Raw genomic sequence first — 22,923 nt, 5'->3', positions numbered from 1 at the left:
CCCGCACGCTGAACAGCACCGCAGGTGTAGACACGCACCCCTTTCCCACCCCACCCCCCAAATCCTGGTCCCACCATCATCAGCCTCTCTCCTGAGGATGGGGAGAGGAAGCGCGCGGGGGTTCCCGACTCCTTAGACTGCAACCAAGAAAAAATAATTTTGAAAGTATTCAACATCCCCGCCCCCAGGCAAGCTAAACCTCCCCCAAAACACGGGGGAAAGGGACACCAAAACATTTGGATCTCATTAGGATGATCACAGCTCCGAAAGGAAAGAGTAGAAACGATACTTCATCTGGGTTTATGCGAAGGAGAAAAAAAAAAAAGCCCTGGGAGTTGCTTGCATTTTCCTCCCAAATCTCGGCTTGGAGGTAGGCAATCCAGAGGACCGAGGCCGGTGGAAGGGAGCCAAGCGGGGCGAGCGAGCGAGCAGCCTCCCTTCTCACTTCCCGGAGCCACCGAGAAGGACCGAAGAAGGGAAGGAAGGAGAGCCGCGGGAAAGGAGGAGGAGGGAGGCAGGAGCGAGGGAGCAAGGAAAGCAGTCAGCAAGCGGGAAGAGGGAAAAACAGCCGCACGAATCCAGCGAGATCACAAGCCGTACGCGAGCAGCAGCAGAAAGAGCGAGAGCGCGAGCGCGCGTCCTCCCCGCCGACTGGGGCCAGACAGTCCCCAGACTTGCCCGAATCGGCCCCAAACACTGTCTGGCTCTCTGCTCCGGCCGCCCCCTAATTCCCCTCCTTCCTCTCCTCCACCGCTTTTTCAAAAACCAAAACAACACAAGAGAGGGCGGCAAAAGCCTCCCAAACCGGCCGATTCACTCAGACAACAAGACTAAATAATAAATATTTAAAAATCTATATCCTAGAGTGGGAGAGACGTGGGACTAATCTTCGGCATTTATTTTAACACCTGACAGCTAGAACAAATAAAATATACATTTATATCAATAGATACACATAGGAAACTTGGAGCCAAAGCATTTGGCAAGAGCGGAAAAAAAAAGAATTAAAAGGTAAAATAATGATCATGAGCAGCGGCGGCGGCAGCGGCACCAGCGGCAGCGGCAGCGGCGGCGGCAACAGCAATAATCACCTGGTGTCCGGCCTTTCCTAGAAACTTCTTGCATCACCACTTCTAAGAACCCCAGTTCTAAGAATCAACAGAGCTCAATTCTCGGAATTTGAGCTGCGGACTTTACCACTGCTGCGGAGCAGGGGAGGACTCGGTGTCAGCTCTCCGGGACTCTTGTCTCCTCTGGCCCATAAAAAGCCCTCCAAGCCACAGTATTTTCCCTCCTCCCGACATATTTCAAGGTCCTCACAGGCCGGACGACTCGGATTTGGAGGTTCCGATTCCGGCCTCGAGGGACCCGACTGTGTCCCACCCTCCCCAAGTCCGGAGCGATGGTACGTCCTGCTCCGCCAGCGTCACGTGGGCGCCCCCTCTGTGACGTCGGCGTCTTCGCTGTAGCAAAGCTCGGCCTCTGGAATTCTGAGAACTAATTTGCTATTCGGTGACATAAGACGGGGAGTGCGCTTTGCTTTCTCGGGGTCTGGGTCTAATTCCTCTTCTCTTACCCATAAACTCAGCTTCTCGAGCTAAATATACAAAAGGGAGAGAGAAGTTCGAACCGTTGGAAAAACTCTGTTATATATAGCAGGTTTAGAGGCGAGTGAGAGAAAAACAATAAACACAGCTCTTTCCAGCTAGAATATTAGGCACCACGAGAAAAATATTTGCAAAGCAGTTTTCGGTGGGTTCGTTTGCTTTATTTTTATTTAAGACAGGTTTTTGTTTTTGTTTTTTTCCTTGTTGATGTGCTGGCTTGGTTTTTTGGTGGTTGTATTTTGATGATTTTCGGATTTTTCTTCTGATTTTTGCTGTTTGCAAGTTTGTGATGTTACGTAAATCGTAGGATCCCGCATCGGTTGGATTTTGTGTGTGTGTGTGTGTGTGTTTTCCCTTTCCAAATCTCTCAAGCATTTTAAAGAAGATGTGGTGTTTTGGCATTTGATATTATTGAAAGAAGCTTACATTTTTAATCGTATGTAACAATCCTCTCACCCCCCACACCCCCCCTTTTTTTTTTGGTGCAATTTTCCTCTTCCCCCTTGGACTTTCACCGGAAGGAGGGTCTCCTGCACTAGAGGAACCTGTTCAAAGGATTTGTTTTGGTTTGGTTTGTTTCTTTCCAGGACAGCAAGTGGTGGGTTTACTCTTTCTGTTATTGTTAACTCTTAGGAGATCTCTTATTGCAAGAAACGTGTATGTATTATGGGTATGTGTACGCATGTGTTCTCAGAAGTCTGTGAGCCAAATACATGTTTGTGTTTTGCTTTTCCTTAAGGTCTTGATTCTCCGCCTCCCACCCCCACCCCGTTCCCCCACTTCCCACCCGCCTCGGCTCTTTTCAAGGTCGTTGTAAAATATCTCTTCTGTCTGTGTTTAAGAGATCAGCCAGAGGGAATTCTGAAGGCCTGCCTTGCCAGTATCACAGATACTGCATGTATTTAGAACAGACTGTGCTACAACTATAACGCGCTGCACGCAGCACAGTCCTCTTAGCTTTCTAGCTGAGTTGGGAGGAGGAGGAGAAGGGGAAATCTTTCTTTCTTTCTTTCTTCCTTTCTTTTTAAAGGCAAATACAGTGCAGAATCATTTCACTGTGGGCCTCTGTTTGTTTATTCAGAACTGCCAGTTTCCCTATTTAAATGTTGGTTGGGGTTTTTTCCCCTCCTACTCATCCCTGAATGAGGGAAACTCTTGTTTCTTTTATGTCTCTCTTAAAAGAAGGGTGTGAGGGGAAAATAATATTTCAGATTCCTCAAGAATTAACCCAAAATGTTTGGACCAGAAACGACTTTCAAAGGTCAGGCTGTTCTGAGCCTTGGCTATGAGAGTTCTTCAGGCGACTCATTAAATTACAGATGAGTTCTTGAAGGTTCCACAAAATTTCTGCCCATGTTAATTTCCAATAAAGATATCTCCTAAAATAACGTCTCCCAACCCCAAATTTGGGTTTGTAATGGAGAAGTGAGCAAAGCTGTGAAAGACTGCTGCCTGGTTACTGAGATATTTGGGATCACTTTCTCAGAAGAAAGTTCAGGTCAGTTGCTGAAAATGCTCTTGTGGATGTAGTCCCCCCCTCTTAAAGAACCAGGAGAGGTCCAAAGGTGTTGATTACTTTCCACAAGGGCTGGAGCTTAGGAAATTATGTACAAGTGCCTGTCCCTGTAAAATCTGAATATTTTAATACTTATGGACAGATGGATTACTTCAGCCTCTGCAGAAAAGCCTGTCCTGTAAAGGATTTTTTGAAAAGTATACATAGGTCTAATCCTGTCACTGTTGTTGAAATGAGCATTTTAACCCCAAAGACACACGATATTGTCAAGTGCAGGTCCATTCTGCTAGAAGGCAAATTGCTTTTCTTATTGTCTCCTTATCCCTCATTTTCAAAGAGTTTTAAATTAATCCCACTAGATTCAAAATGATACCCCGATTTTGCTGGTGATTTTCTTTGTTTATTTATATGTGTGACTGTTTTTTCCCTATCTTTTATGAGCAATAAGAACTTTAGGGTTTCTCAGATGTACCTGTATGGTTTGGAATGTGAAATGTATGGCTCGGCCCTATTCTTGGTCCTACATTTAGATTACCTATATGATTTTTGTTCACTTTTCTTGTCAAAGTTGCCATCCTGCCTCACTGGTTGGTCCCCTACTCTCAACTGTAGACACACAGTTCATCCCTTCTGCGTTTTCTTTGCCACTCCAACCTTAGCCCCATGGGGGCGCTGCAGAGCAAAGGGAAATCTCCCTCTGGCCGTAGAACCAGCCAGAATGGGGGCTGGGAAGTAATTCACCCCTCTTGTAAGTCAGCCCTTTTTAATTCTCTTCAGGGAGCCCTTGGAGGGAAAACCCACCAGACCTGGTTTATAGATAATTAACCCCACCACTAGAGACCTCAAACCTCCTTAGCACATTATTTCTGGTACCAAGTGCCAGAGTCCCACATTTCTACTACAGTTTTTTTGTGGATTTTTTAATTTGTTTTTGCCAAGTCAGTGTTTACACTGAAAGAAACTGATCAAAGCAGAAGAAGACAGTTAAAAGACAAAAACGTTACTGAAAATGTTCTGAAGATAGAGACTTTTGGGTAGGTTCCTGTCTCTGCTGAATGAATGGTGAGGAAAATTGTGCATCCATCTCTTAATCTCATTTCAGTTCCTAGGAAAGTAAACTTATTAAATGTTATACCAATAGAATTTCTTTCAGAATGTCCTTCTTTCTCTTTCTTGATCTCGGTCCGTCAGTAGCCAGTAAGCATCACTATGTGGGCAGCCCACCCTCCAGCAGTGCTATGTTATAGGATGAAAGAAGACTGACTTGAACATATTCATATACTTTTAAATCATTTTTAAGAAGCTCTAAAGAGAGCTTTCATTCTTAAGACGTTATAAAGAGAAATTCCACGTAAGAGAAATTCCACGTCTGGGGTCTTATGAGTGATTTTTGTAGGCTTGAAGATACTGTGTACCAACCAGGCTTATGATGTCATGGTTCCTGGCTATTAATACTCAGAAGTGAGGACCAGGCTAGCACTTTTGCATCATAGCCTGGGCATAGTAATAGATTCTTAATCACAGCAGCTGGGTAAAGATAAGCTATGTTACAAAATAAAATAGGTAATAGGTAGTCCTAATATTAAATCTATTTAAGGAAAGAAACAGATTTCACACCCAGTTCCTCTTACAAAACCTCCCCATGGTCATAGATGTAAAGGAACCAGAACCTATCCATGGAATAAACATTGCCTTGACTTCTTCCTAAGGGGTCTCCAAAAAGGAAACTGGTTTCACCTGCCAGGAACCTCTGGACCTTGGTAGATCTTTAAGCTATCACATCACAGAATTACAGATTTTAGAACTGGAAGGAACCTTGCAGATTAATCACTCAAATCCTTAAGGCTTTTTTCTTTCTATAGTATAGGCTGGCCCTCACTAGAGATATGCATGACCTCTGAACATATCTGAAAATGGGTTTGTGTGGTTTAATGATCCTGTGTCATATTAGAAAAGCAGGGTGATCCTATTACCTGGGTTTGGAGGAAGGTATCTTATTTTCTGGCAGAATTGCAGAAAGCAAAGCTACTTTGCACTGTGTAAACTGTAAAATGGTTCTTGGAACAAACTCCAAGTCACGATGAATATGGCATTTTGATAGTCACTTGGGCTTGGTTATGCTTGTCACCTGTGCTGTGGTACTAACACCACTCTTGATGGGTATGGGAGATATTATCTATCTGAGGTGTACAATTTTACCTATTTGTTCTTATTTTAGATCCTTCATTTAAAGCTATTGTAAAACACAAGCTCTCTATATTATCCTTAAAAAAGAAAGGAGTTCTCTTGGTATGTTTTAGAGAAATTGAGCAGAAATTTTGAGACATTAAAAAAGTAAAAGATGATTTCCAACCATTACCTTCTGAAAACGTGTCAACATTTAATTTTGATTCATATGCTGCTTGCTTTCAGCCTGTATTATTCTGAGACTTTTCTTTTAAAACCTTTTCAGCCTAGCTCAGAGTCTTCCCCCCGCAACACTGATTTCCCACTTTTCTCACTTATTTAAAATGGAAATAAATATCGGGAGCTTAAAATAGAGAAGTGATTGGGGGGGGGGTGCTTAATCATTTGTTTGTTGTATTTGATCACTGTTTTGAATAGCAGGTTTTTCACTTCCTATGAAACCTTAGCATGAGGGAAAGCAGCAGCTGGACGAGGAGAGGGATGAAGGGAGGAAAACTCAGAGTGTTTGTAAACTCAGGGTAGCTGGCCCACCCTCTTGCCCTGCTGCTGTACCAGCTCTCTTTACTACCTAAGGCTAGAAGTGGAAAAACTTGATTTGCGTGTTGTGCCTGCATTTTTTTCCCTCCTTCTTTTCGCCTCCGTCTGTACACCTGACCCTGCAGAAGCCTATCTGAAGCCGGCTTGATGGCAGGGAGAGCTGGAGAGCGGAAGAATGTGCGGAGGGAGGGAGTGCACTGGTACTTTTCCATTCACATCTCCACAGTGGCTTTTCTTGTTTATTTCAGCCTCCACCCGCAGAAACCTTTCAGCTGCCTGAAATTCGAGTCATTAAACTGTTCCCTGAGGTCAGACTACAGATGCTTGGTGCATGTTTCCTACACGTCGGAGTCTATGCAACATATGTACATACAGACACAGACACACACACACACACAGACACACACACACACACACACACACACACACACACACACACACAGACACACACATAATTCCGCGGGGCACAGTGTGAAGTAGAAAAAAAAACAACAACTGGATTTGTTGCCAGAAAAACCTTGGTTTCTAATTACAGTTCTGCCTAGAATGCCTAATAGAGCCTGGAGCAAAACACTTGTCAGGACTCAGTTTCCTCAACTGTCTGAAATAATAACCCAGATGATCTGCATGATGTCCGTCTGTTCTAAATTCTATACCTTTTTATCTAAATATATATTTACATAACCTAAAGTTGGGGGGTGGAAAGGAGCTGTATGTATATGTGTACTTGGAATAGGGGAAGGGGTTAAAATTTAAACTTCTAAGTAAAGAAGGCAGTCCCAGAATCATCACCTCTATCAATTTTTAACCAATTGTAGACCAAAGTCTGAGATTATGCTGAGTGGGTTCAAAAGCCAAATGAAGATTTTAAATGTTGAGTTAGAGGAGGTAGGTTTTGAGACCTTGTACCTTTGATCTCCAGCATTTATAATCAAAAGTGACACTTTCCAAGTGTCTTTTCAGCACTATAGTTTTTTTTCCCCCCCTTCTGTTTGTTTTTGGAAACTGTCCCAGTCAATGATGGGAGATGTCACTTGTAACTGGGCAGTCTTTAAGCCCTGGGCCCCATGTGCATGTGAAAAATATGTCATAACATTCACACACACACACACACACACACACACACACACACACACACACACACACAAGAAAGAAAGAAAAAAAACCTAGAGAGAGATTCCTGGTAAGAAACTTAGAGTGGCTCAGCCATCAATGCATTAAAGGTAAGTTATTTGAAGTCAGAGGAAATAGCAGATGAGGAGTTTGCCCTTACAAAAAAATAGAAAAAAGAAAAAAAGCCTTGATCTACCAAACTTGGAGGCAGTAAAAGAGATACTTTCCATCAATATTTCCTATACATTTTTTGATCTCCATATTTAACAAAATAGTTCATGGTTCTTCAGGACCGATTGTCCAGACAAAATAAGGCCTTTAACAGACCTTGCCATTCTCAGGAAATAATAAACAGCTCCTGTTTATTATCAGTGACCTCCCCACCACCACCATCCCTCCACTGGCTTAGATCTTCTGTAATATTGATGCCCATTTATAGGCAGAGGTGAAGCCAATTACATTCTATCAGTTCAAAACTTTTAAGAGTTATAATATGCTAGAGCTGGTAGGGTCCTTAGGAATTATCCAAATACTGCTGATTTTATGTAATTGGAAATTGAGACCCAGAAAGAATGGCACACACTGAGTCATTGACAGAGTCAGATCTAGAATTTTGATGCCCTGGTTCTAAATCCACTGTTTTTTCTATGGCTTTTCATGGAATGAGGAAATGGAGTGGGTAGCCTTGCAAAAGAACCATTTGCTGTGGCCTTGCATTCAGAGAAGGCCTCGAAGTTTGTGTTTGACATGCTCTGCACTGAAGTTCAACATCAGTCTTACGGGTACATTGACAGGATGGAAAGGAGAAGATCATCATGCACAAGTTTTGTGTGTGGGTCCTATTGTAAGACCGGTGTAGGAACCCTCACAAGCTCCTCCACTACTGAGACTTAATGTTGTTAATAAATCTATAATTATCTTATGAATAGTGAAGTTGTATTATAATTGTCTGTATGTTGGTGTTGAAAATGTAAATTTTTATATATATTTTGCCTGAAAGCAATGATGCCACAGGAGCAATGAGTGTACCTAGTGCCCAGCTCTCGATTGCCAATACCGTTCCCCAGTAATGGAAGCAAGGCTCCTTGGAGAAATGGTTGATTCTAGGACTGGAGCAGGAAATATGCTAAATTAGGGGGGTATACCTTGAAGCCCTGTAAAGTAAGGATTTGCTCACACACACACACACACACACACACACACACACACACACACACCTACATTGATGGGGTAGGGGTATATTTCAGAGATGTTGGAGCTACCTGGACAGCTCCCAGTGACCAAAGCTGGAAATTTTAAACAACAAAATAAATAGATAACATTTGATTATAACACAAAGTATAAAATAAATATCCATGAGTTCACACAGACATAAAAATTTATTGAAAAAAATAATAAATGGAGAGAAGAGATAAACATCCCTTGCAGAGGAATTCTAAATAATGTATGTGGATACACTGCCTTCGTGGAAGGGGAGTACAACTTCCATCTCCTTAAGTGTGAGCTGTGTGTTGTGACTTCCTTCCAAAGGGTGCAATATGGGAAGGGGGAGAGGGATGGTCATTTTAGGTGGAGAACTGACAAACACTACATCAGCCAGGATTTGAGAGTCAACGTCAGCAGTGATAAACGATGTTGATTGTATGTACCTTTGATATGAGGTGGTGAAAAAGTCTTTATACCTCCAGGACCCGCGTCTGTGAGAGGAGCATCAGCTCAATCCCAACAGAGGGCTCTCCCATGAGGTGTGTGGTGAAGTTCTCCTCAAAATCATCAAGCTCCTCAAAAACACAAAAAGTCTGACAAATTGCCACAACCAAGAGCAGCCAGAGGAGACATGACAACTTAACACAGTATAGAACAGAAAAAGACATAAGGTAAAGCTAAAATATGACTAATTAGTGGACTTCAGTCAGTATTATGTTTCAACATTGTATCATTAATTGTTACAAATGTGCCCTACTAATGTAAAATATTAATAATAACAGTATCTTTTTGTTTGTTTGTTTCAATATCAGAAGCCTCCAAAAACTGACCCAGGCCTCTGTTGAAATCTGAGAGGTCATGCTTCCCACTCAGAGTGGAGACCAGGTAATGAGGGAAGCTACATTTATTCATTAGTTGAATAAATTGGTATCATCTTGCTAATTTCTGTGTGCCACCATCCAGATAGGGAACTGTCAGGAGAACACTAGGGAGGCGCCAAATGCCAGATGTCCTCATGGTGGTAGATGGCTCAAACTGCCTCATCAGTCCATTTGTTCAACATTCTCTGCAGAAACCCTGCATGGAAACATGGCCCTGAAAGATCTTGCCATCAGTCCATATGGGACATAATAGAATTTGGGGATTCATAACTTCCTAGAATGTCTGCTATTTCATGGCACAACTCTGATAGAACCATGGATCTCATCAGAGTAGTAACTCTAGGTGTCTAGAAAAGAACAGTTGACTGGACCCCATAATTCTATGCATGTGTCTTCATTATCTGGATATGACACCCATAGTCTACACTCTCCTTAATGTTCAACCTTCAAATTCTACAATTGAAAAAGGTCCAGAGGGGAAAATGATTTACAAAAATGATCCCTCAAATTAGTGACAGAGTTGATTCCCATCAACCAGTCCAACCTGAATCATCTCTTCTGCCATAGTATTCATTTTGGTAAACTGAAGACTGCTACTAATTGATGTATATTATTTTAGAAATGCCTCATTAATTTCTAACTAACTGTCAGTTATCCATATTGTCTAGTTCTGGGGCTGCACTCAAGTTTTAAGTGTCTCTTCCTTCTTCACTTCACTTTCCCCACCCCTACCAACCTCTCTGCCAGGTGGTATTAAGGGCAGGGGGAAGACAGTGTAGCACAGAGAAGACAAGTATTGACTCTTTGGCATCTTACTACACTGATGGACACTGACTTCAGTGGGGTATGGGGGGGGACTCGATAATATGGATGAATGTAGTAACCACAATGTTTTTCATGTGAAACCTTCATAAGAGTATATATCAATGATACATTAATAAAAAAATTTAAAAAAAGATATTTAAGCCAATACTTATAGTCACTATGGAAACTGATATGTGAATTCTTGATGAAATGAAGTGATGGAATACTATCATAATATGTACTGGTTATCAAGACTCTTTCAGTGATCTATTTGCTCACATACCTCCAGAATCATAAATGCAGCCATGCCCTTTGACTCAGTAATTCTACTTCTAGGAATCTATTTTCAAGGCACAATTCAACAATCAAGGGAAAAAAAAAATCTTTGAATGAATATATGTGTCCAAGCTTTACATCTAACAACAAAAACAACCTACATGCCCCATCATGACTACGTTGGAGAAAAGGATATTGGATGGAGGGTGGTTAAGTAAATTATAATACAAGTAATTTTTTAAAAATTAGAATTGGAAAATACTTATGGTAACAGGTAAAGAAGTATATGTATGCATATGTAATGTATGTATATAGTATATTCACACCTATGTTTATAATACTTAAGGAAAATAGACTAGATATAAGAATGCACAGTTAATAAAAAATATTTACAGTGATTGCTTTAGAGTAGTAGAATTATGAATGCTTTTCCCCTCCTTTATCCTTTTCTTTCAAATTGTGTAATGCTTATATATTAGTTTGATATCTATCTATGTAACAAGCACATATTCAAGACACGGAAAAGCTCTAGGTGAAGTCTTTTAAATGCAAACAGTCCCCTAAATAACGGTTTTGAATGTTTGACCTAAAGTTGATGCTACCCACATCTTTAGGGTCTATAGCAAAAGTGAAAACTGGCCACTCACTCTTAGAGAAGACCTTTCACTCTGTGAGACACTTTACCAACAAAACATTACCCTTTCTGAGCACAAGGACCATAATGAGATTAGGTAGGTCCTGTAAATCTTTGAACTGTCTCCACCCACTTGCTCTTAGTGTGGTTATCTTGTTTGTTGCTATTTCGTAGCATTTGCAAATGTCAAAGGGTTTCCTTGTTACTTTGCTGTCTGTGAGACCACCCAGGAGCCTTCCTGGTAGATAGACTTCCTTGGGATCCTTCTGGGGCTACTAATTTATTTTTGATTCTTACAACATGTATAACTAGTAAATGCTAAGAAAAAAGATTTTAATAAACTGTATCAATGTGTCTGTCTTTACAACATCATAATGCTGTGGTCAGCTTTTGGGGACATACCATTATTTGAATCACTGGTTCTTGAAAAAGTACATGGGGTTGGACATCAGAATCTAGGGGATAGGTAAGGACCATCATGCTGATTAAGCCCTTCTTCCCTTAAACCACTAGTTTAATTCCTTATTCTCAGCTCGCTCTATTCATTCACTCATTAGCTTGTTCAAACAACACACAGTTTTTTGACAGTTTTTGTGGGGTCAACACTGTGTTAAGTATCTAACATCTAAGATCCCCAGCATCGGGGAAACAAATATGAATACAGCATGGGACCAAGGGGCACATAGTCTACTGAAGAAACAAAGGCCATGAAAGGTGCTAAAACTTGCTTTAGGTCATGGAAAAATAGTCCTAGAGCCAAGACTGGGCCCCAAAGGTCCTGATTCTGAGCCGAATGAAAACCTCTGGTTTCTTCTCAGAGAATGTGTTCTACTTCCAATATCAGCATGGGGCATTGACTTATTCTTGGGCAGGTTCAGCCTCTGAGTTTTTCATCCAGTATTGATGAGAGCAGGATATAACCCAGCCACCACAGTACCATCCAGTTATACCCAAAACCCAATGAGGGAAGATCCACAAGAGCCTGGAGCACACACAGAGCCTCAGCTATTTCCATCATCACTGTCATTAGCTTGACTCAGCCTGCAGGTCAGAGCTTTGCTTTATATCTTCTAGCACCTGACAGTTTCTACTGTGAACAGATAGATCACCCAGCATCATGCTGTTCCAAAGCACAACCTCAAGTAACATTCATAGCCTGAACCCCAGAACCAACACAATCCCTAACAGGAATGGACACCTAATAGATCCAGATGCTTACCAGACTAAGCCCAGGTTCACCCCAAACTTCTGGGAATCCCAGACCTTTGGGGAATAAACTGACAGATGATATGTCCAGGTGCCAACCCTGCATCCAGACCAGTTTCCATAGCACCCTAGTCAAGGAGGTCCAGCAGGATGGCACCCATCTACCAGGAACTGTAACCAATTCCTCTCTGTGGCCAGGCAAGGATGAATTGGGTATAATGGCACATGCATAATACTACCAGACAAGATCTCAACAACCCTACAATCAGTTGGAGGTCCAACAGCTTTCAGTATATAAACACCAAGTTAAGAAAAACTTAACTCTTTGAAAGAACTGGCACTAAAATGCCAGCAAAATAAGAAAGTGGGACAGAAAAAGATTAATAAGAATGTTAATAAAGACCATAATTCGGGATATATATATTGAAAAAGCTAGATGATGGTGGTGGTGATTCAATAAATCAAGTACCTTAGGCCCTCAAGCTTCTCTCCAATCTCATCTCCTACAAGAGTTTTCTACACCTGACTCCCAGGATTCCCTTACCTCCCCTCCATTCCCATGCCTAGATCTTTCCTTTCTTTGATAGGCTAGGAGTTCCTCAACCTCATTTTTGTTTTCTTTGATTTGCGCCCAACACATTGCACACTCAGAAAATGTTGATTAAGTTAAAGTAGGTAGAACTGAAAGAGAATGCAATGTGAAATCTGATGATCTGGGTTCCAGTTAAAGTTCCACAACTGACTAACTTCTGTGGGTCTCAGTTTCTTGTTCTCTAAAATGGTAATTTCTGTTAAGGTACTACATCATCACAGGATTCTCATGAGAATCAAGTAAAAGGAGGGGAAATACTTTGAAAATTATAATGCTCAGTTCAAAGAGTTTGTTGAACATTGAATGAATGGACAAATTAATGAGTGGGCTATCACAGTCAAGTAAAGCCGAAGGCTGTTCTGTTAACGGATTCTGTGGCTCACACTATATCTGAGGAACAGTGTATTTGAAGTGTCCTGTCTTGACTTTGTAACCATCTTTAAATATGGTTATTTCACTTCCCAAAATATTTTAACCATTTAAGTACGGGAAGACATAAATTACTGCTAAGGATTCATACTGATCCAAAGAGCATAAAAAAGATATTCAGAATGTCTTTTTGTTCTTGAAATGCAGAATTGGAAATGAACCATTTCCCAGTAGTGGGAACTGAAATCCAGTGTTAGATCCTCCTTTTTGGTAGCTTCTTCCTCTTTCTTCCTCCTCTTTCTACCTTAGCCCTTTCCTACCCCTCCCCTGCACCCAAATGGAAAAAAAATTATTTGTTTCAAGCTGACTTCAATCTTAGAAGGAGGTATAAACAAATTCCAGAATTTATCAGGTCTATTTTCAATAATCAACAAAGTGGATTTCTATAATTTTTTTTATGCAATTGAGTTAATGGGTGAGTTACTAAAACAAGGAGGTAGGACAACTTTCTACCAAAGGTCTGACTTGAATAACAGTTAGTCCTGGGCTAACCCTGCCCTGCTAAGAGAATCCCTGAGTTGGTCTCTGCAAAAAATGCAGAGTGGATTGAACAAATGTCAAGGTGAATGTCAAAAGGGATTAGGGGGAAGTTAGTCCTGATAGGAAAGAAGAAAGAGAATATGAGCATGAGTGCTGGAGAGGAAGGGGTAAGAGCTTTACTTTAGTAACAGAATCAGGCAATAATTAAGCAGATGAAGCAACAGACCTTTACTTGAGTTAAAAAAAAACTACTCAAAAACCCATATTCTCCTTCCTGCAATCTGTAACAATGGGTACTTAAATGGAACAAAATTCCCAGTGGAGTCAGCAGGAATAGGTGCACTATAATCTCCAAAGAGGCAATGGCAGTGGGTGGTAGTGACAAGAGACGACTCCTAGAGTTAGGAGGCTGTCTGCCCATACTTGTCAGTTTTGCCAGCACAAAGCCCGTGACCAACAGCTCATTTATTTTTGGATTCCTAGAGATGAGAAGAAGAGTATACTGGATGTATATGGCATTAAAAAAACAAAACAAAACACTCCAATGTGGGTGAGCTGGGATGAAGTCCAAGCTGCACAAGGACACCCACTTCCTCCACATGGTTCCCCTCCTCTTTTTCCCCCTTTCCACCCCTTCTGTTCCCAACATCTCTCTCTCAGCCATACCTGTGGAAGCCACATTCCTGCACAAAGCCAAATGCATCTAGCGGAGCAAAGCAAAGGAACATATTACCAAGATATTTCCCTTCTCAACTTGGAAAACTGGGAAAGGTTCAGTAAGAAAATGAATTGTGCTAGAGATTCGAGGGATTAGAATCTGAAAAGATTGAAGAAACAAGACTTATTCAATTATGTTTCCTTGTTTTCTCACCCATTTGGTTGGACTTTCTTAGCATGGAATAAAATTAGTTGATATTTGCAGGTCTTAACAATGTGCAGCAGAAGATATGAATTAAACACCTACTGTGTTCTAAGTAATGGGGTAGACTTTGTATATATGAAGAACAATTACAGACCTGTTTCTGGAGGAGCTTATAGTCTAGTTAAGGAGACAAGGACTGCAAAAGTAAATCCACAGGTGAGTATTTGTTATAAATTATGATAACTAAGATACAGGAAATAAGTAAGGTGTTGTGAGATGGGGACAAAATTTACCTAGTATACAGACCTCTCTACTAATAAAGTAACCTTTAAGCTGAGATCTGAAAAAGGAGGATGGGCTAGCCAGGTCCAAGAATGAGGGGAAAGGAAAGTGTGCCAGGCAGAGGAAAAAGAGTCAAGCAACCCTAAAGAGGGTAAGACCTGACATGTTCAGAGACCAGCACAGCGCAAGCACAGAGAACCATGAATTTGGAGGAAGAATCAGGAGATGGATCATGTAGGCCTTTGTAGACTATGGTCAAGAACTTAGAGCTTATTCTAAGTGTATTGAGAAGTAATTTAAGGTGTGTAGGCAGGGTGAGGACATATGTGATTTATATTTTAGGAGAAGCACCCAGCTATCATGTGGAAGGTGAATTAGAAAAGGGCGAGAGCAGATTCTTTAAGAGGCTACTGTAGGAGTTCTGAGGAGGATGAAGGTAGCTTAGATGAGGGAGGTGCAGGGTAGGTAGTGAGGTGCGGAAAGACATAATTTGAATTGACAAGATTGAAAGAAAGACTGGGTCGAGCAGGAGTTTGGGTAGTGAAGGAGAGAGAGGTATCAGGAATGAATCCCTCCAGTTTTGACCATTGGCTGGATGTGTTACCATGTACTGAATTAGAAACCCTGAGAAGGAAAAGCTTACAATGGGAGGATCACCGGCAGTCAAAAATTCAGCTGTGAACATAGTATCTTTGAGATGTCTCTGAGGTAGATGTCAAAGTAGGTAGTTGGATATTCAAACCTAAAGAGATGTCTTGTTTTGAAAGATAAATTTGGGATTCGCCAAAATAGAGACAGTATTTGAAACCAGTCATTTCTCAATTGGTAGCAAAACTGGGAGCTAACGATATGAACCATTGGTGGAAGTGGCATTGGTGGGAAACCAGGTCTCCATTCTGGACCAGCACTTTATTTCACAGACAAACCTCACTTTGTCAACACTTGACATCAAAATGGTTGAGACTGAGAAGTCCCCTATATAATTTCACAGATGTGGCTCATGATGTCACCTTCTGTATTTTATAGTCTCATTGGCTGTATGCAAATCACCATCTAATTTTCTCATAACAAATTTTCTCCCTTCTTCCTTGAACCTTCTCCCCTGTTTCCCTGCTTGTTGAAAAGAAGGTGTAGCCATCCTAAGTGAACATACCTGGGCCATTTGATGCAGAGGCAGTCCAGGCCTTAGAGAGTGGCTGAGTTGCAGAAGGCACAGTCCTATGCAGCTCCATCTTGTTTAGCTCAGCACCTATGGCCCCTGTCATTATTTAGCAACTGGACTGTCTCTCTTCTTGAATGTGAGTGCCTGAGGGTCAGAGGCTACTTTTCTTCTCCTTGAAATCTTAATCCAGCCCTGACACCCAAAATAAATAACTTAGCCATCTAATAAATGTTTCCGATGAGAAGGACCCAATACACTGAAACTTTTCATTGAACCTTATGCACTTTTCGTTACCTTTCCATCCTTCCAAATAAGTACAGGTACTGAGCACATACTCTGTGTGAGGTATGGTGTTAATGTTGAGACTGTGTTCAGTCTTTCAAATGCAGTCATCATGGAGATTGTTATTAGCTGTTGTCCAGCATATTTCAGTTTATTCATGTGTATACATTTGCATAACTTCCATCTAATTCAACAAATATTTAATGTGCATCTACCATGTGTACAGAGCAAAAGAGGAAGCCTCTGCCACTCTGAGATCTAAGGCCAGTGCAGGACCAAGAAACCAACAAACACACACAGCGATGACGAGGGCTATCGCTGAGCTACAACCAATATGTTTTGGTTGACTATGGGAAAGTGACTGCTTCAAAACAAGAGATGTAGGAAAGTTTCGAGGGGTGAAGTTTGAATATAATAATGAAAGAATGTAAAAGAATGAACATATCTTTGAAATAAACATCAAAATAATAAGCATGGCTTTAAAATAGTAAGAGCCAACATATATATGGTACTCAGCAGGGACTTTTCTATGTACTTTACACTTGTGAACTTAATCCTTAAAGCAAACTTACAGAATGGTTGGTGCTTTTAACCTCACTTTGCAGATGGAAAGCCGAAGCACGGAAAGGTCAAGTGACTTATTTAAGGTCAAACAGCTAACAAACAGTGGAGTTGGGATGGATTTGAACCCTAAAGACTGAAGTCTTCTGAATGAACGGTGAGCAGAAAGAACTTGAGTGTAGCTTGAGGAGGGGGCTGTGGGGAGGGAGGGCATTTCAGATGAAGAGAGGAGCTGCAGCAAGGGCACACACGGAGCAGGGCTGTTTTTTGTTTGCAAAGCTGTCCCGTTTGCAAACAGCTTTCACAACCATTCTTAATGTACTTTTCTCAGCATGACCCTGTGACCGTATCCTATGATTATTATTCCAATTAGGAAGATGAGAAAAATGGGACCCTGAATGGGAAGGCACCAGCTCCAGCTAGGCTAGTTAGCTGCAGCAGTGAGGTTCAAAACCTGGTCGTTTAACTTCAGTCAAGTGCCTTTTACCAGGCTGTAGTATTAACTAAACATATTAATTGCTCTATCTGAGCACAGCCTTCTGTTGGCCATTTCATAGATGTTCTAATTTCATCCCCATGGTAGCTCTGAGAGGTAGGTGGTGTTACATTTCAAAAGAGGAAACAGTTCAATTCTGCTTCTATTTGACTTTTTTTTTTTTTTTGACAACACTCCTGATTCCCTGTGAAGCATGTTGGTTTTCAGTTTCATGCTTTGCTTACTCTTTGGTCCCTGGGAACCCCTGAGGATGGAGTATTACCTGTGCATTAGCACATGTGGCTTCTCTGAGAATGGAAAAATCCCAATTAATCTCTTTGCCAAAATCTTCCAGTCACTCCTGCATTTGGCCAACCTTGCCTGTGTGGTGAAAGTCAACATTTAAATATGAAACCTGGCTTCAGTTTCCAAAGATTTAATTGCGTTATTAGGTATTAGTTGGAACTGAGCTTTGTCAGTCTGTAAGGAAAGGCTTGGAATAAGACTGACCAAACACTTGAGGCTGGCCAGCCTTCGGTGCAATTGCTGAAATTTGTGATGCAATCTGGGACTGCACTGGTTGGTGGCGCCCTCCCCAGGTCAGTGAGCACCCACCATGTAGGGCAAAGTTCTAGGCTCTCTGGTGGGAATATAAATCAGGGGCTAGAGAATAGATTTCTGGCTGAAATAGGGATCCAGTGACAAGTATGTCAAATGCCAAACAAAGACAACCAGGCCAGAGGCAGAAAAAATTCACAGCGAGCCCCACAGCCTCAGGCAGCAAGGGCTGGATTTCCAAGCCCCAGCTTTGTGCGTGCTCAGTCTGGGCACCAGGTACTGAAGACTCTCTGTTCAGTCCTGCTGCCTTCTGGATTTGATTAAGGCTCTTAGGAGAGTCAGGATCTGAGCCTGGAATGGCAACATTAAAAGGAGACAATGAATAAAGAGAGATAAGATGACTAAAGCTTTTAGTGCAAGAGGAGAGAGAATGGCGAGTGAAAATGGGAAGTTTCCACTTCATTTTCAAGGCATGGGCAGAAAGAAGGGCCTGGTTTTTTACTGATGTTGTCAAGCCTTTGAAAAGAGATTTCCTGGCAAGCTGGATGCCAAACCAAAGGTCCAGGAGGATGTCTGTCTGTGTCTTTGCCTTGGTTTGCTCATAGGTAAAGGAGGAGAGCAACTGGTACCTCAAGGAATTCTTTGGTGCAGCAAAACATACTAATGGATCATTAACATAGATGTGCAGAAAGTAGACTGATGAGCTGTCCAGCTATCCCAGCCATCTGGTAAAAAAATAGGACTAGACGATTAGACTCATTTAATAGAACCTTAGAGATCATGTGGTCCAGCACCTGAACATGGCAGATGAGGAGAAGGGAGGAGGTAGTAAGTGCCTTGCCAAGGGGTGTGAGGAAGTTTGGGGCTAATGGAGTGTTTGTGGGTATGGGGAGGAAGGGAACCATTCTGAGCCAGCTACTCCACTGAACCCCTTACAACGTAATGGTATTTCACACTGACAGGGAACATAGGCAGGTGTCTTCATTTCATATGTCAAGAGCCAGAGGTTCTGAATGGAAATCACCTCCCTGAGATCAAAGAACCAATCATCCGAGGAGGGGTTTCCAATCCTGGTTGACTTAAATCCAAAGCTTATGCTCTTGACCTTTCCCCATCTCATTAAGTTTTCTGCTTCCTTGCAAAGACCTATTTCTCAGGGTCTCCATAGCACTACAGAAAATAGTGTGGCTAGGGAGGGGATGTTTTTACTTTTATGCTTTTAAAAGTCTGTCTGTGAATCACTGTGAAATCCTCCTTTATGCAGCTTAATTTTGCAGTCTTAAAGAGTTAAGTCTGTCCAATGACTCAGGACTCTTTTGCTCAAAACACTCTGTAATTTGGTGCTTTGCACCATAGGGAAAACAGTCCTCCATGCCTCCGAATCCAAGGAGCTCTTACCTACAAAAATCATTTATTTAAAGTTGTCTATATATGTTTCTTATGGTTATCTGAGACCAATTCAAAGAGAGATGCCTTTCATTTCCTTCTACCAGCATCCAGTAGGTGTTCAAAAAACTTTCTTGTGCATAAGATTTTAAGGCAAGTATTCTGTCAGCATCCCATACACTGTTACAGGCTTTTTTTTTTTGCATTTCTCTGACCTCTGGGTTTAGTATTCATCCATTTGTACACCCATCATCTATCCAAGTGAGTCTATATACATAATGCCAAAGCCATCCCCCGTTACCATACATGTTATACATGCATATAGGCAACGAACACTGATTAAGCGTCAGTATGAGGCAGGCAACCGGCAAGTTCCTGCAGAAGTGTCACCAGTTAAAATCTAGACTGGGCTTGCTAATCATCCAAAAAGTCATGTAATTTCTTATACCACTGCTTTTTAAAAAATAATTTCTGATGCTTAGGAGGACCAGTAGGCTTTGCTTCCAGCTATATTATTCTTAGTTCTTCTATTGAAAATTTTGCACAAAATTCAGGTTTCTTCTAAATTTTGGTAACCATGTACTGCCATGAGAAAGCATGCATACCACAAGGCAGTGGCCTAGAGATGGCTTGGATTCACAGAAGGCACATAGACCTTCTTTGTAACTTTTAGAATTACCTTTAATAGCTCAGAGTGTGCTATCTGCCTAGGCCCCTGATGTTATACTCATGTGTTATTCACTTGCCCAAATTCAGGTGACAGAGGCAGTGAGGTCAGCTGCTGAATTAGTTCCACTGAGGTCTCTGAAAAGGCAGTCTATGGAGAGAGCATAGATTCTTGAAACAAAGCTGATTTCTTCTGACTCTAAACCAAATACCTGGGTGACCCTGGGTAGGTTACTTTACCTCCCTGAGCCTCATTGTTCTTACCTCTAAAGTGGTGGGCAATGACACCAGCTCACAAATGTATGTGAGGATGAAAGGAGAAGACGTAATCCCCAGGCACTGGTACTCAGGAATCAATAACACCTCATTCGGACACTCTCCATGTCCTCAGGAAGGTACATCTTCCTGTGTCCTCTGCTGTGTCTGTCCTATATTCTAAAACCCAGATGAAGGATTTCTCACCAATTTGGAGCCTCCTCTTTCCCCCTTTCCTTGCCATTGAGGTAGATAATCTATATGGGAGTCTGGATAATTATTTCAGCAACACACTTATGCATTTCACCAATCCCTGCTATAATCTTCCAGCTTTCAGACTGTGAAGCACTTTCCACCTATTGCCTCATTTGATCTTCACAACAGTCCCATGAGAACACAAGCCAGGGTCATTATCCCTCTTTGACAGATGAGCAAGCACAGGGTCAGAGAGGTGGCTAGCCCAGGGCCACACTTCCAGATTTAGGTCTGTGACTCTGCATTCCACCCATGAGCTTTCTGTCATTCCAAGCAGCCATGGGAGTTGTGCTATATTCTGAAAGATGGAAAATAGGTACTCTCAGAGGAAAAAAAACAGGTAGGTAAAGGCTGATGGAGAATGACTCAGCGTGGTCCTTCCCCACTGGGTTCCCTTTGACCTCTACCTAGTGTCTCTCTCTCCTGAGCACCCCTTTCTCAGCCTCTGGTCACTCAGATCATCCTCATGGTTCAGAGTAACACTAAAATCCAAGTTCCTCCAGAAAGCCTTTGCCCAACCACCCCACCCATTTCTTCAACTAATATTTACTAACAGCCAGCAGGCACTGAGCTCCACCATACTCTGGGGTTTCCTTCTAGCAGGGAGACACAGACAATAAACTCGATAGTAAACATGCAGAGGAGTTTTTAACATAGTAAATGCTAGAAAGGGAAAAACCACAGCAGAGGGACAGGGCATGTGTGAGGGGAAAGGATGCAGAGGCAGATAGGGTGTGAGAGAAGGCATCACTGGGCAGGTTACAGGAAAGACTGAGAAGAGGCGAGGAGAGAGCCACCTGCATATCAGGGGCAGGAGCTCCAGGTGGAGGGGGCTGCAAGCATTCGGGCCCTGGGCTAGAGTGTCCCAGTGTGTTCAAGTGATGGCCAGGAGCCTAGCAGCCCTGTGGTACCACTAGAGCAGAATGAAGGGGGGCAGAGAGGAAGGGGGTGCATGGTGTACATCACATTGGGCATTGGGAAGACTTTTTATTTCTCTGGATAAGATGGAAAGCCACTGAGCACTTGAACAGGATCTAGAGTTTATTTTCACAGAATCCTTCTGGCTGCTCTATGGAGTTGGGCAACGTGGGAGCATAGAGATCATTTAGGAAGCTATTATCATAATCCTGGAGAGAGATGGTGGTGGCTTGGACTAGGAATTGGTGAGGAGTGTTTGAATTCTGTGTATATTTCAGAGGCAGAGCCAGAAGCGTTACTGGTAGTTTGGGTGTGGGTTGTGGAGAAACAGGAGTCAAGCATGGCTCCAAGTTCTTTGGTCTGAGCAGCTATTCCAAATGGAATTATTAATTACCAAAAAAGGACAGGCTGTAGGTGGAGCAGATTTGAAAGAGTGGGAGGTGCATCAGGAACTGCCATTTGGATGTGTTCAGTAAGAGAAGGCAAAAAGTCAAAGAGCAATGAGTGACCAGGTGGCTGGGTTTCTGAGTCTGGAGTTCCAGAGAGAAATCTAAGCTGGAGATAGAAATTTAAGAGTTATCAGTGTTAAGATTTTATTAAAACTATGCAACTGAGTATGATCCCCAAGGAAGCGAGCACAGAACAAGAAGAGGTCCAGACGACCCTTGGGCCACAATGCTGGTTAGAGGTCTGGGACAGGAAGAGGCGCCAGGCAGGGTGAATGAGTGGCCACGGAGACAAGAGAATGCCTGATTATCCTATTGGTGAAATCCTGACAAAACTTGTCTACCTCCTCAACTTCTGGCTAATGTTTCCTTGATGGAGGCAGACCTAGAGACATCTTTAGAGTGAGATTCATATTCCTTCTCCCCTCTCCACAGTGCTTAGCATCTAGAAGCTCTTCACTTAAAACTTGACTGGTTGTTTTACAGCTGAATCACAAAATGACCAAGTCTAAGCAACCCAAGAAATTATCTGTCTTTGTGATTTCCCAACTGTAATTTTGGAGCAAGCTGAGTTACTTTCTTTCATCATTGGGAAACCTATGAAGCAGTGACCCCTCCTTTCCTAGAAGAGCTAATAAATACAATAGCATCCTGGCAGTCAAAGCCCACACCCATTCCTTCTAAGAAATATTTGTGATTTTTCCTCAGAACTCAGACAGTTCAGAAACCTTTAAGTTCTTGGCTCTAGTCTAGAATATCCACAGAGCAGAGGGTCCAAGGAGAAACATGTTTTACTCTGAGAACTTGGCTTCATTTCAGACTGATTTGAGACGGGGAGACATCATCTGCCACATTCCTTCTTCTTAAGACCAACTGAAAGCCCAGAATCCTAGGAAGGATGTAGAGAATATCCAGTCCAGTCACCTCTGAGAAAGGCTCTAGTGTCTTGTTCAAAATCACAGACCAATTGTGTTCAGTCCAAGACTAAAAATCAGGTCTCGACTTGAAACATTCTGCTCAGATTCAGGTTCAACTATAGTCAGCCAGCATTTACTATATGTCGGGGAACATGCCAGGGGCTTTTACGGTTACCATTCTTAATCCTTACCATGACCTCTAATACTGATACCATTATCCCCTTTTAAAGATGAGAACATGGAAACTCAGAAGGAAGGTGACGTTTGCAGGGTTGCATAGCTGGAGTGCTGGAAGAGCAGGACTGTCTGTCTGGGCTCTGAGTCCAGTCTCACTCCAGTACCCCTGTGTCAGGATTTGTCTCATGAGATGAGTACATGTGATTGCCCCAAGACCCTGCCTCTACCAATAGGTGAGGCCTCTCTGGCTTGA

The 22,923-nt window shown here is 42.2% G+C and overlaps 1 protein-coding gene and 1 long non-coding RNA gene across 8 annotated transcripts in view; one reads left to right on the top strand and one right to left on the bottom strand.

The window, feature by feature from the left end:
- BCL6 (BCL6 transcription repressor) overlaps positions 1–22,923 on the bottom strand; it is a 47,927-nt gene that overhangs the window by 21,500 nt on the left and 3,504 nt on the right. For 2 of the 3 annotated variants that reach the window (XM_073231949.1, XM_017652475.3), the window contains exon 1: positions 1,092–1,228. The exons of the other annotated variant lie outside the window; for it this stretch is intronic. The gene's annotated coding sequence lies outside the window, so the exon portion shown is untranslated. Of the gene's footprint in view, positions 1–1,091; positions 1,229–22,923 lie in introns of those variants that run through there. 3 annotated transcript variants of the gene reach the window in all.
- Positions 1,266–12,003, top strand: LOC118973499 (uncharacterized). Of its 5 annotated transcripts, XR_012129314.1 has the most exons (5): positions 1,266–1,405; positions 6,096–7,070; positions 8,649–8,837; positions 8,979–9,051; positions 10,188–12,003. It is a non-coding gene; the product is annotated as an uncharacterized lncRNA (long non-coding RNA). The 5 variants fall into 5 exon arrangements; XR_012129315.1 differs by having other exon boundaries at positions 6,096–6,155; positions 8,979–12,003; XR_012129313.1 differs by having other exon boundaries at positions 8,979–12,003.

Source organism: Manis javanica, chromosome 3 (genome assembly GCF_040802235.1).
Source record: "Manis javanica isolate MJ-LG chromosome 3, MJ_LKY, whole genome shotgun sequence".
In the NCBI taxonomy this organism is placed as follows: domain Eukaryota; kingdom Metazoa; phylum Chordata; class Mammalia; order Pholidota; family Manidae; genus Manis; species Manis javanica.
The sequence above is the reverse complement of the archived record's forward strand: the minus strand, read 5'-3'. Positions and strand labels throughout refer to the sequence as shown.